This window comes from Echinops telfairi, unplaced genomic scaffold, assembly GCF_000313985.2.
Source record: "Echinops telfairi isolate 266 unplaced genomic scaffold, ASM31398v2 ScPeMD7_7424;HRSCAF=8462, whole genome shotgun sequence".
Taxonomy (NCBI): Eukaryota; Metazoa; Chordata; class Mammalia; order Afrosoricida; family Tenrecidae; genus Echinops; species Echinops telfairi.
In genome coordinates, this window is record NW_022111324.1 from 39,116,274 (window position 1) to 39,129,774 (window position 13,501).

Below are 13,501 nucleotides of genomic sequence, written 5' to 3' on the forward strand. Positions count from 1 at the left end.
TATAATGTTACTATAAATGCATACCTTGAAATTCTATGTAATAGGTGATGGTTACTGAAAATATGTGTGATTTATAGATCTTATATAACCAATAGGATCTATACTAATATAGGAACTCTGAATTTTAAAAAAAATCTATGAATATGGTCCATCCACAAGTACATACTGAGCTAAAACATAGAGCTAAAATAAAAACATAGAGGTAAAATAAAGGAAGGTCACAATAGCTTCTGGATGCAGCCTAAAGCTGCATTGGCCTCCAGGTAATTGGCTACTTACCTGATCATATCAGAACTTTTTTTTTTCTCATAGAATACAATACAAAATTTAAGCATTGCCCTACACTAAAAAAACGAAAACAAACACAAAGTCAAGAACAAAAAGCAATGGCCTATGTTCAACTAAAAACTAAAACTAAAAACACAAATTCACAGAACTAAAAGAAACAATAAAAACAGAAGTAGAAGTATTTTATATGGAGGTCAAATGAATGTGAAACAATCATTTTAATGTTGCTCAGTATGGTTAAAGAAAATAGTCACACAGGAAACAAACTAGAAGAAAACAGGAAATACTATATAAAATATATACTTTTTAATGAACACATAACAAAATTGTCATACACCATGACCAAATGGCATTCACAGTAGGGGCTATATGCATAGTTCAACAATAGAAAATGAATCAATGTAATCTATCACATTCACAGGCAAAAGAAACGAATCATGCAATCACATACATTGAAGAACAGATGTGTGATAAATTCAACAATATTTCCTGACAGACACTTTTAGTAAAACAGGAGTTGTAGGGAACTTTCTAAATATAATTAAGGTTATATGTGCAAAACCAACAGCCAACATTTCACTCAATGAAGAAACGCTGTGAACCTTCCCTTTCAGAAGGAGAATGAGGTAAGTATGCCCGTTATTCACACTCTTAATTCAACATTATGCTGGGATTCGTAGCCAGAGTAGTAAGTCAAGAAATAGAAATAAAGATATCCACATGAAGAAGTAAATCAATCTCTATTTGTAGATATCATGATCTTTTTTTTTTGTTTTTTGTTTTTTTTAACATTTTATTAGGGGCTCATACAACTGTTATCCCAATCCATACACACATCAATTGTGTAAAGCGCATTTGCACATCGTTTCTCAAAACATTTTCTCTCCATTTAAACCCCCGACATTAGGTCCTTGATATCATGATCTTATAGAGAGAAGGCCTTAAGGACTCCACACACACAAATACTAGAACAAACATGATTTAGTAACTTTGTGCTATACAAAATACACACACATAATTTATCCTAAATTATGGACCATAACACAAAATGTTTTCATTGTTGGGGTTGGCGTTGGAGGGAGGTGGGCATACACAAAGTGAGTAATTTTTTTTTTCTGAAAAGGGGGAAGTAGGTCAAAAAATTTTGTAAACCTATGATCTATGCTAACAAATACTACTCTACATAAATCAAGAAAAATATCATTTACAATAGCATCCAAATCAATAAAATTCCTCGGCATTAACCTAACCAGGGCCATCAGAGACTTGTTAGGTGATGTTGCGATGGTTCAACTCAGAGGGTACACATGTACAACTGATCAAAGCCCCTTCCCACCCCACCCTCGACCCCACCTTATGCCCTGCTCATAATTGATGTTGTCTTTGAGCCCATGTTGCACACATTATGTCAATCCATCTCCTCAAGGGCCTTCTATCACAGTCATATATTGAAAGTTATACACCTATCATAAGAGAATAAAAGAGACCTACAAAAACGGAGAGATATCCTATGCTCGTGGATTGCAAATCTTAATATAGTGAAATTAAATATATATATATATACCTAAACTGTTCTACAGATAAAATTCAATTCAAAGAATATTCTTTACTGATATAGAAAAAGTAGTGACCAATTTAAGATGAAAAGAAGTAAATCTCAAATAACCAAAGCAATATTGAAGGAAAAGAACCAAGCCTGTAACCAGTACCACTTCCAGATATCAAAACATATCATACAATCACAGTCATTTATAAAACCTGATAAACACATAGACCAGTAGAATATAACTGAGAATTCATAGTTAAACTAGCCTTCTCTGGACTACAATTTTTAACAAGAGTCAACATCCATTCAATGGTGCATATAAAATGGGAAATCCACCTGCAGAAAAATTAAAACAAGACCCGAACCTCAGATCATACTTAGAAACTAACCATAGTTTGTCATTTTTCCGAGTAGATGTTAAGAGCTCTTAACTCCCAATGATAAGGTAAAGCACTGTATTTTACATGAAAGGTGTTTTAACAATTTACTACACATCTCCTCCTCTGCTGGCACTGTACCTTCACTCATTCTGAGGTGAGGCACTAACCGACGCTGCCTTGAAAGGAGGTGCGGTACTTCACTTAGCTTGTTTCAACATTGTGTATTCGAGTCGTCCCTTTACTAAACAATCCAATATTGTTCTACTATTGAGCAAGACTCTACTAGGAACAGTTATTACAGTTTTGTGTGTGTGCAAAGATGATATTCTCCATGCACCTGAAAAACAGTTTGTTTCTGGCAAACTGCAAATGAAACACCTGCTTGCAATATACATATGGGGCAGTCTGCAACGGCTCATATACGGGTAACGCATTTTGCCTGGCAATTTCTTTAGCTGCAATGAATAGGGAAAATGTGTCTTTTACAGAAACTTGATGCCTTTATGAAACACAAGTGAGTAGAAAAAAATGAAGAAACTGAAATTTTAACACCTGTGTTTGTCTAATTCTAGCCAAATCACCGACCTGATGTGTGTTCTTTTATTTTTGGGGGGGGAGGGGGAATGTCAACATTGGATGAGAGAAAATAAATGAAGGATTCAACTGTTTCGAATTCCTAACAGTTCTGAAGCAAGTGTTGAATAATTAAAACATCCCCAAGGACAACACTAAAGAAATCCAGGCAATGTCCTCTTTTTAAACATTTGCTTGGTGAACATTTTCAGAGGATTCCCAGAACTTTCAACAGATGTCTTCTAGACTGTGTACCTAATGAAAGACTTGGCTGTTTATGTGTCAAGACTCCTAACTGTGCATCTGTGCAACAAAGAATATGTCAGGATTGAAGAAATGGATGTTCAAAGAAATGCCGTGATATGAGATTACTATTGTTAAAGCTTCCAAGCCATTATGAATTAATTAGGAATTGCTGCATTTTCTATACAAAATGTGTGCTTTGGAACCAGACACATTTGGCAAAGCTACTTATTAAATATTTCTCTCTGGCAATTTATTAATCTTTAGCGAATGTCAACTTCTCCATCAGTGCACTGACTGTTTTCTCAACTCATTTGTTGTCTTATGTAGGAAGACACATGTGTTGTAATGTGAATGAATATATTCTTATAGAGCACAAAACAGCGTACACTTGTGATACTCAGTAAGTGGCAGTCATCAGTTTAATTAATTGGAAAATAAAAGTACCTGGATAATGCCAAACTTAAAAATTTAACTTTGTTTTAAAATGATGTAAAATATTTTGGATAATAAACTTAAAAGTAATCAAAGTTCCTGGCAACTCTATTTCCATCTTCAATATGTTCTATTTATCTTCTAATTAACAGACAAAAAATTGTTATGTTCAAACTTTGAAAGATGGAAAGTTTACATAAGTCATCTTTGTACCTATAAGACATTTTATGTTCCTGTTTAAAGGACATTGAACAACCTAATATAAAGTCAATACAGAAAACTATGAGCCTCTTTGAAATAAAAATTGGCAGTATAAGCCAAATATTGATAAAACCAATGTGGTTCAGAGTTACTAGAGAGGGCCTCCTTAGGTTAAAAATGAAATGTTTGCATTTCTTTATATATTTTACTAGCCTCTTGAAGGTAAACAAGTGGCCATCTAGTTCAGAAGCAACAAAGCCCACATGGAAGAAGCACACCAGCCTCTGTGATCACGAGGTGTCGAAGGGATCAGGTATCAGGCATCATCAGAACCAAAAATCTTACCATAGTGAATGAGGTGGGGAGTGCAGAGTGGAGACCCAAAGCCCATTTGTAGGCCACCGGAGATCCCCTTGCAGAGGGGTGTTGGGGAGGAGACGAGGCAGACAGGGTGTAATGTAGCAATGATGAAAAATATAACTTTCCTCTAGTTCCTAAATGCTTCCTACCTGCCCAACTATCATAATCCGAACTCTACCTTGCAAGTCTGGCTAGACCAGAGGATGTACACTGGTACAGATAGGAACTGGAAACACAGGGAATCCAGGGCGGATGATCCCTTCAGGACCAGTGGTGTGAGTGGCGATATAGAGGGAGATTGGGTTGGAAAGAGGGAACCGATTACAAGGATCTATATGTGACCTCCTCCCTGTGGGATGGACAATAGAAAAGTGGGTGAAGGGAGATGTCGGACAGGGCAGGATATGACAAAATAAACAATTTATAAGTTATCAAGGGCTCATGAGAGAGTGGGGAGTAGGGAGGGAGGGGAAAAATGAGGACCTAATGCCGGTGGCTTAAGTGGAGAGCAAATGTTTTGAGAATGATGAGGGCAATGAATGTACAAATGTGCTTTACACAATTAATGTATGTACGGATTGTGATAAGAGTCATATGAGCCCCTAATAAAACGATTAAAAAATATTTTACTAGCCTCTATTTTAATTTGGTTATTTCTTATAAAATATCTTTTTCTTTACAAATGAAAATATTATTTTTAGATAATAATAAAAATATGCTGTTGATATTGACGTCCCAGCTGGTTCTATGTGATTGCTGGTTGAGACAACTATCAATTAAATAAGGTATTCCCCACTGGGGTAATTTCCACTCAGTGTTGACAGTGTGCTTATAACCTGAGATGTATTTATGTATCTCAATGGTTTTCGCATAATAAAAGAGTAATGACACCTAAGATTATACCACTTATGCAGGTGTAGGCTTTGAATCCAATGCTTTTGGTGAATGAGGACGGCAGGTAATGCAGATCGATAGTGTTCTTGATCGGCAGTGGCACACTCCAGTCTAATCAGATGGAGTCCTCATTACATACACTGGGATCAGGATGATAAAGAATCTGTCTATTTGCCTTTGGGGAACAATATTAAGCTAACATGTATGTAAAGCTTTCTTTCAGATACATTGTTTCCACTCTACACTTTAATCCACCACCTTGAATCTTCATTTACTTCATTTGCTTCTCCATAAATCCCAAATATTGAAATCTGTATTTTCATTAAAACACACATTCTTAAAATATGTATATTTCTTGTTGGCCTTACTATTGATACTCCAAGGCAACGACTATTTGGTCTCTTTTTTTTTTAATGAAGACAATTCCACTTAAGGGGTTTCATTCATGGTCTTTTATGTTAACTTGTCATGCTGTGACTACTTATAGATTTATTCTACGAGCCATTATTCACAGCTTTTTTGGATCTGGGGGGGATTATTTCTTTGTTCATGTTTGCTATTTTTCTGGATCGTTTGTTTTATTCATCAAAGTGCTGTGATTTCAAGGGTATGGATGCATACTTAATAGTTTCTCACCTATATCTATCATTAGTTTGAGAGGTTTTATTCATGGAAGATGCCTTTTCATGTTAATTTTCCATACTGAGTGTGTCTTCAACCAGAGGATAAAGTTGTATGAGTCCCTTCATCTTATGTTTCTTTTAGAATCTCTAGAAAATCATTGATTTTTTGATTGCTTGCTCAGGAAGCTGTCTTCAGATGCTGTCTTATGCAGAATGTTCAGCCCAGCTCTGCGCTGCATCTTGAAATGAGTTTTTCTTTCTTTCTAAATGATTTAAGCTTTCTCTAGCTCTATGGAATACATTCATGCTTGATGCAATACTGACCACTGCATATTTTTTCCTTTTCAAATCACAAAACCCTTTTCCTTTTCCTGTTTCCAATCATCTGAAGCAACATATCTCAGTGTGATAAGGAAGAACTCTGAAGTTTAAGAGGGAAGTGAACTGATGACAAAAGCTTTAATAAATACGAGTTCTTGCCCTCATGTGAAACATACTACTATTATTACAATTCTTAAAAAAAATTTTAGGCTAAACTAAAGTATTAAGCTTAGTAAATAAAACTTCTATTTCCAGTGATAATGAAAAGACTATTAAAAACTTGCACTCCATTGTAACAATAAATACATGAATACATTTTTTTTAACATGCTGCTATGGGGAAGCAAAAGGAGTCCTGGTGGCTTAGTAGTTACACTTTGAGTAGCTAATCATAAGGTCTACAGTTCCAAACCACCAGCCACTCTATGGGAGGAAGATGTAATCATCTACTCCCGTAAGAATTATAGTCCTGGAAAGCCACAGGGCAGTTCTACACTCTCCTATATGTTCACTTTGAATCCATATATGCCCGATGGCAGTGTGTTTTTGAGTTTTGGTATGGGAAGGGATGGATGGTCTAGATTCCAATGTTCTTTATTGGTAACCAGAAACCCATGCCAGGTTCTATTCCAGGAGTAAGTGCCTTCCTTTTTGGATAAGGGCAGGCAAAACAGATGCCCTGCCATAGACGGAAAAACTTGGCACTGATGAATAAAAATCAATAAATATTTTAAAGATGTCAGGGTACTTGCCCCTAACATCATTACAGGTCTGGTAGGCACAATTGTACAGCGATAATAAATAAAGATTATAGTAAAGTCATAGAGAGCATGAGAGATAGAAGAGAGAGATTGAAATAATGGAATCAGACAAAATTCATGGTAGCAGTGCTCACCTCAGCCCCACTTGGTGGTCCACGTGGAGAGAGGGGGAAGGGAAGGAGACCAAGGGGAAAGGGCACAGGGGAGTGAGGATGGGAGAGGAGAGGGGGAGCTGAGGAGAGGTCAAGGGAGAAGCCTAGAGGGAGATCTCTATTGCTAACCCAGGGCTATAGACCTTTGGGGATGGGGGAGTGCAAGCCCACTAATTACAGGTAAAGACATATGTCACAGGAAAGGATTGTGCTATAGTTAATACAGTAATGGAAGGGGATGGACACACAATAGGAAGAGGAGGGATTGGAGGTATCCACGTGACAAGAAGGACGGATCCTAGATTCAGGATGGCAGCTTAACTTCGATGTCACAGAGCTGGTTTGATCTGTTCTCTGGATCTTCATAAGAACCATTATCAGTAGGGTGTAAACTCCACCTGCAGGAACCAAGGTAATGGTCCCAAGCCTCAGGGAGAAGTAGTCCATTGTCCCCAGCATCAGGGAGCAGGCCCACCCCAAGGTGGGGCCAGACCGCAGTCTGGAAGCTGATTGCCTCAAGGGAAGTAACATTTACCATTATTTACAAGCAGTGTCCTAAGGCTGACTTATTTGGGGGAGACATTGGGAGAAATCTTTCTGTTTCCCACAAAGAAGCAGTGTGGAGGGATGGGGGTAATTCTAGAAGAAAGAAAGTAAACAGTAATTCATCTTGTTGAGTAATTGATTGAAACCCGCCCACACTAATACTAATAATAGTAATTCTTAGAAAGCTACTGTGAATCAGGGGCTGAAAAGTACCAAGTTAGAACAGTGCTGATGGGGACTGTGGATTTTTGGTTTTGCTAGAGTTGAAATCCAAACTGAAAACGGTTTTTAAAAGCAGTTTCCCAAACCTCTTTGAGCTCAAACTAAAATGTCAGAGATAAGGCCCTTGATGTTGTCGTCCTGGAAAGTTGGATGTTAGACAAAGGAGAAATGGACTTACTCTAATTAAAGCTGTGGCAAACACCCAGCTTAATTCCGTTTCATGTGGAATCCGAATCCCATCCGCTCAGCATTCCTGCCAAACAGAGAAAGGTACAAACAACAAAAGAGTTGTATTTTTAGTTCCAATGTTCCCTTACACATAATGTATTTCTCCAAGTATGGAACATGAAAATAAACAGAAAAATATGACACAATCAAAAGAAAATACAGTAAAAAAATGACAAAGAGAACCTAGATATTGGATTTCATAAGACAGGGGAATAAAGCATATATTTAAGTAGGTTAAATAATTATCTGGAGAAGATGCATATAAACAATGAAGAGTTGAAAATTTTGCGGGGGATAAATGGGACTTGCTTTGGTATTTTCTCCCTAGTGTATTCGAGCTTAATATGCCAATTTTAGTATGTACTTCAAGGAACCATAGTTACACAGTCCATAGGTGCTTAGCTGCTAACTGTGGGGGCATAATTTGAAACCCCCCACGCCTCCACGGGAAAAATATGGCAGTCTGATCTGTTAAGATTTACAGCTTTAGGGCAGTTCTACTCTGACCTATAGGCACTTTATGAGTCTGACTTGACAGCAGTGAGTATAGTATGTCCAGTGCACCTTATTTTAATGTGTCTATGATTTTAAGAAAGTGGCAATGATAGCTAAACACATTTTATTTCAACAATATTTTCAGAGCACTTGGGAGTCTGATACAAACAGGCTGTTGGATCTGCTAAAAGAAGATTTTCAAGTTATTTACTGTGTTTTTTATTTTTCATGTGTGTTTGTGTGTGTGTATAATGACTTTCCCATCACTTGTCTGTCAGTTTTCTATACTGTGATGACTTGTGTGTTTCTGTGGTGCTGGAAGCTATGTCACTGGTATTTAAAATACTAGCAGGCTCACTGAAAGTGACTAGATTTCAGCTGAGTTTCTAGACTAAGAACAGACTATAAAGAAGGACTAGGTGGTCCACTTCAACTTAATTAGCCACTAAAAAACATATGGAGAGCATTGAACTATTGTCAGTTACTGAAATCTAATAGACAGAAGTACAACATTGTCAGACATAATTCCAGAAAATGAGCTCCTCTGATTGAAAAGCGTCAAAATACGACTGAGGAAGAGCTGCCTCCTCAAATCAACTGGATCATAAAGATGCTTATGGACTAAAGCCTCTGTGGGTAAAGCCTTTGGGACCTTCATTTGCTGCTGGAACACAATACAGAATGAGAAGAAGCAACTACAAACATCAATTAATAATTTGATATATAAAGTATAAAGCATGAATCTAGAAAAACTGGAAGTAATAAAAAATGAACATAATGCATAAAAATAAATATTCTTGATGTTATTGAGCTGAAATGGACTGATATTGGGCATTCTGAATCATAAAATCATATGGTTTACTATGCAAGATAGATGGCACTATCAAGAGGAATGATGGTATATCCATTGTGAAAAAGAACATTTTAGACCTATTTTAAAATACAAAGCTGTCAGTGATAGACTGAGGTCCATCCACATACAAGGAAATCCAATCAATGCAATTTTAATTAAAATTTATGCACCAGCCACTAAAGCTAGGGATGAGGTAATTGAAGAATTCTTTCAATGTCTTCAGTCTGATATTGATCAAAAATGCAATCAAGATGCATTGATAATTACTGGGCATTGGTATGTGAAAATTGGAAACACAGAGGAAGGAACAGTATGTGGTTGACACACATGGTCTTGGTAATAGAAAGAAAGCTGAGATCACATAATAGACTTTTGTAAGACCAACAGTTTGGTGATTTGGTGGTAGTTAGACACTCCTGGCTATGGATGGAATTCAACCTGTCAATTAGGCTGCAGCCTGATGACAACTGCTTGGTGTCATACACCTTTTGGGATAAGAGTAGAATTGTCTTATTTCTGCCACTTTGTCTTCCTGCCTGCTGAAACTGTATTCCTCAAATTTGTGGCTCTTGACCCTGAGAGCTGTCAATTCCCTGCCCGGTTTTCATCAACTTTGTATTAACTTGATTCTACATCCACCAGCATGTGATTTTTCCACTTCATGGTTCACCATTCTACATCACTAGTGTGTGGCTCTGTGAATCTGAGCAGGGACTTATGGACTAGCATTAGACTGTGGTATTCAGATGACACAATCCTGCTTATGGAAAGTGAGGAGGAATTGCAGCTTTCAGTATGGATTACAAATCAAAATAAAGAAGACGAAAAGCCTCACAACTGGAGCAATAGGTAATATGATAATAAATGGACAAAAGAATGAAGTTATCAAGAATTTCATCTCTTTTGGGCCCACAATCAATGCTCAAAGAAGCGGCAGCCACGACATCAAAAGACACATTGCATTAGGTACACCTGTTGCAGAATACCTCTTAAAGTGTTGAAAGCAGAGATGTTATATTGAGAACTAATGCACACCTGAACTATGTCATGATATTAAAAAACCAAACAAAACAGTTTTATTGGCATTTTGTTCATATATCATACAATTTAATCATTTAATCATATTAAGAGAATTTGTGCAATCATCACCACAGTCAATTTCAGAACATCCCTTCTTAGTGTTTTTAGTTCCCCATTCCCTCATTCTCCGCCGTCATGCCCCTAGTCAATTATCAATCCACTTATTATATCTTTAGATCCCTCTTTCCTGGATTTCATATACAGCAGATCATATAAAACACAGATAGAAAGCAAGCAAACAAACAACAAAATCCCACAACAATTACTAGAGTGGTCTTTAAAGACCTCAATTGAAAAAAGAAAGGCAGAAAATACTTAAAAGTGAAACAGCTTTAGACTGGATCAATAAGGAAATCAAATAATAAGGTATTGCATTTTAACCTATCTACATCTGCCAGAATTGAGTTTATAATGTTCTTTGTCTGATAAAACTATTTACATCCCTTGGCTATAGTAAAAGGGATGCTTGGGGGCACAATCCATGCTGTGAAACCTTCAAATGGATTTGGGACATCTGCTGTCATCCATGGATCTCTGTAAACTGAGTGTTCACAATATAATACCATTCCTGACACCATTTCTTCCTTTGGATTTTGATTTTTGAAAAAATATATATTTAGGGTGAGTGCATGAAAATAAAAATATTTTTAATTTTTAGTTAAGCATCTTCTGACTCATGGAACATATATCTTCCACCAAGATTTTAATCTTCTCATATTTCTTGGGCAACTATAGCCTAGCTGTAGTTCATTCTACCACATGCCAAGTACCTTTATAATTACATGACAATGAAAATTGGGCCTTACACCAGCAATCCTACATTGGAATTCACATGCGACCTATGTGCTATACATATTTATACAAAAATTCAATTGCCACAAGAAAACACTTAAAATTAATTTTAGCATACCTTCACAAAATTTCAAAGCAGAAAGTAATCCAGTCATGAAAGGGTTAAGCGTGGTGTGTCATTTCTTGATATTACTCTATTATATTTAGAGTTAAATAAAAACTATCTTCTCATTCTAATTATAGTGAGAAAATATTTAGCAAGACTCTTGCAAGTCTTTAATAAATGGTATATATGTAAATGGAAATTGACCAGAAAAAAAAAGCTTCACAAAAGCATATACACACACACACACACACACACACATATTTATTTATTACATGTTTTTTACTAAAACACAAATTTATCCACATATTGCTGAGTGACTGAGAGAAGGAGTATTTAAGCTGAATAAGAATATCAAAAGATCTATGAAGGGTTATCCCCATTATTGACATAATTTTTATAATAAGTAATTCTCGCTGTTCGTTTGATAGTTCATATTCTGTCAATCTTTGGAGTATTTGCAGGCTTCTGTATAAAGATTTCCAAGAAATATTTGCATAACATTTTTATTACTATTTATGAAAAAATACATAGAAACGTTTGACAGGAAAATATTAATCAGGATCAGAGTGTGAACTAGAGGGAAAGATAAAAGGTGGGTTGATTCATTCTTCCTGAATTGAAGACTCACAGTGAATGACTATCTTAGACCTGACATGCGTATAAATTATAATAATATAGTTTGTTGATGGAAAGGTAGTAGAGAGTACTTATTTGGAAATAAATGTAGTTTTTGGGGAAAGGGCCTTGTTTGTCTAGCTTTCTTTTCATAAGAAAACCTGGAATTTAAAAACTTATGGGGCATGGCAGCTGGAGAAGGAAAGCTGGTTAAGCAGATACAGTATACATGCCATACTAAAGAGACCCAAACAAAAACAGCTTCATCTTACAGCAAGTTTAGCACACATGATTAGGTATTCATGTTCCCAGAGTCTCAGTGCAGAAGAAAGGCACAATCAAAAGTTGCATCTCATGGTTTTTAATCTCTTGAGGAAGAAATAATTTATTTCATGTTTCTGTATTGCTGTAATATTTTGAATAGCTCCTAGTGTATGGTTTTGAAGAAAGTCTATTATTGTTCCATAGGTGTCTACTTTGAAAATTCAATTATTTTTAAGACAATACAGTAAGGTTGTCTTAACATTTAGAAACTCATCAATGTAAATGATCACATTAACAATAGAATAATGAGAATAAATAAATGATCTCTGTAGATACAGTAAAAATTTTCACAAAATTCAATATGTACCAATGGTAAAAATATGTCAGAAAAGTAATGTTGAAAGATGATTCCTCAAGTCAATGAGGGATTTCTGAAAAAATAAAGCATAACTTCATACTTAACTGTGAAGTATTGACAATTTTCTCCTAAGATCAAAATGTCTACTGTCCCTTATATTACTCAGCACTAGATATTACTGCCAGTGAAATTTGTAAGATTAAGAAACCACTCAAAGTGTTAATAATGATTAAATAAATAACAATAAGTACTTAAAACAAAGTTAATATAACTAGTAAGAAAGTTTAGCAATGATATAGGATACAGTTCAATATATATATAAATTAAATTTTATTTAAATATAATAGTAACTAATAATTGAAAAAAAACACTATTATTGGCAATAGAAAGAAATCACAAAATACCTACGTAAATCAGAACAAAAATAACCCAAGATATGTAGTCTGATAATAATAAAATATTGCTGAAAGAAATAAAAAAACAATTTAACAAGTGGAACAATACATTATTATTTATGGATTGAGTTTTAGCATTTGAGAAATACCTTTTCCAAAATTAATCTATAGGTTCAATAGAATCTCATTTGTAATTCTTTTAGAAATTTACAACCTAATTAGCAATTACATAAATATGCAATGGATGCAGAAAGACCCATAACATATTTGACTGCACGGCTGAATATATGAGGGCTTCCAGGGTAATGGCCGTCACCGGATAAGCATGGAGAGATCACCTCATCAGAGACAGAAGTAGGAAAAGGGAAAAATCTAGCTAGAAGGAAGGACCTGAAAAAAAACTAGGGTGGTAATATTAATCTCTGATAAATAGGTTTCAAGACAAAAATATCTTGTAAGACAAAAATTAACACTTCATAATAATTAAAGGAAAATAGAACAAGAGGATATAAACGTACACACTCTTAATGAGAGACCCTTGAAATATGTTACTCAAATGTTCACAGAATTAAGATGAAAAGTAAACAGAAATAATGATAATAGTAGAAATGATCAATACTCCACTCTCCAGAATAGAATAGCAGGTAAAATAACTCCATTAACAAAAACAAACAAACAGAGAAGCAAGCTTTAGGACTTCTGATAAATGGCATTAATGCAGGGACACCTGTCTGCAGTTCCCTGTGAGTGGTCACTGATCTGCGAGGGAGG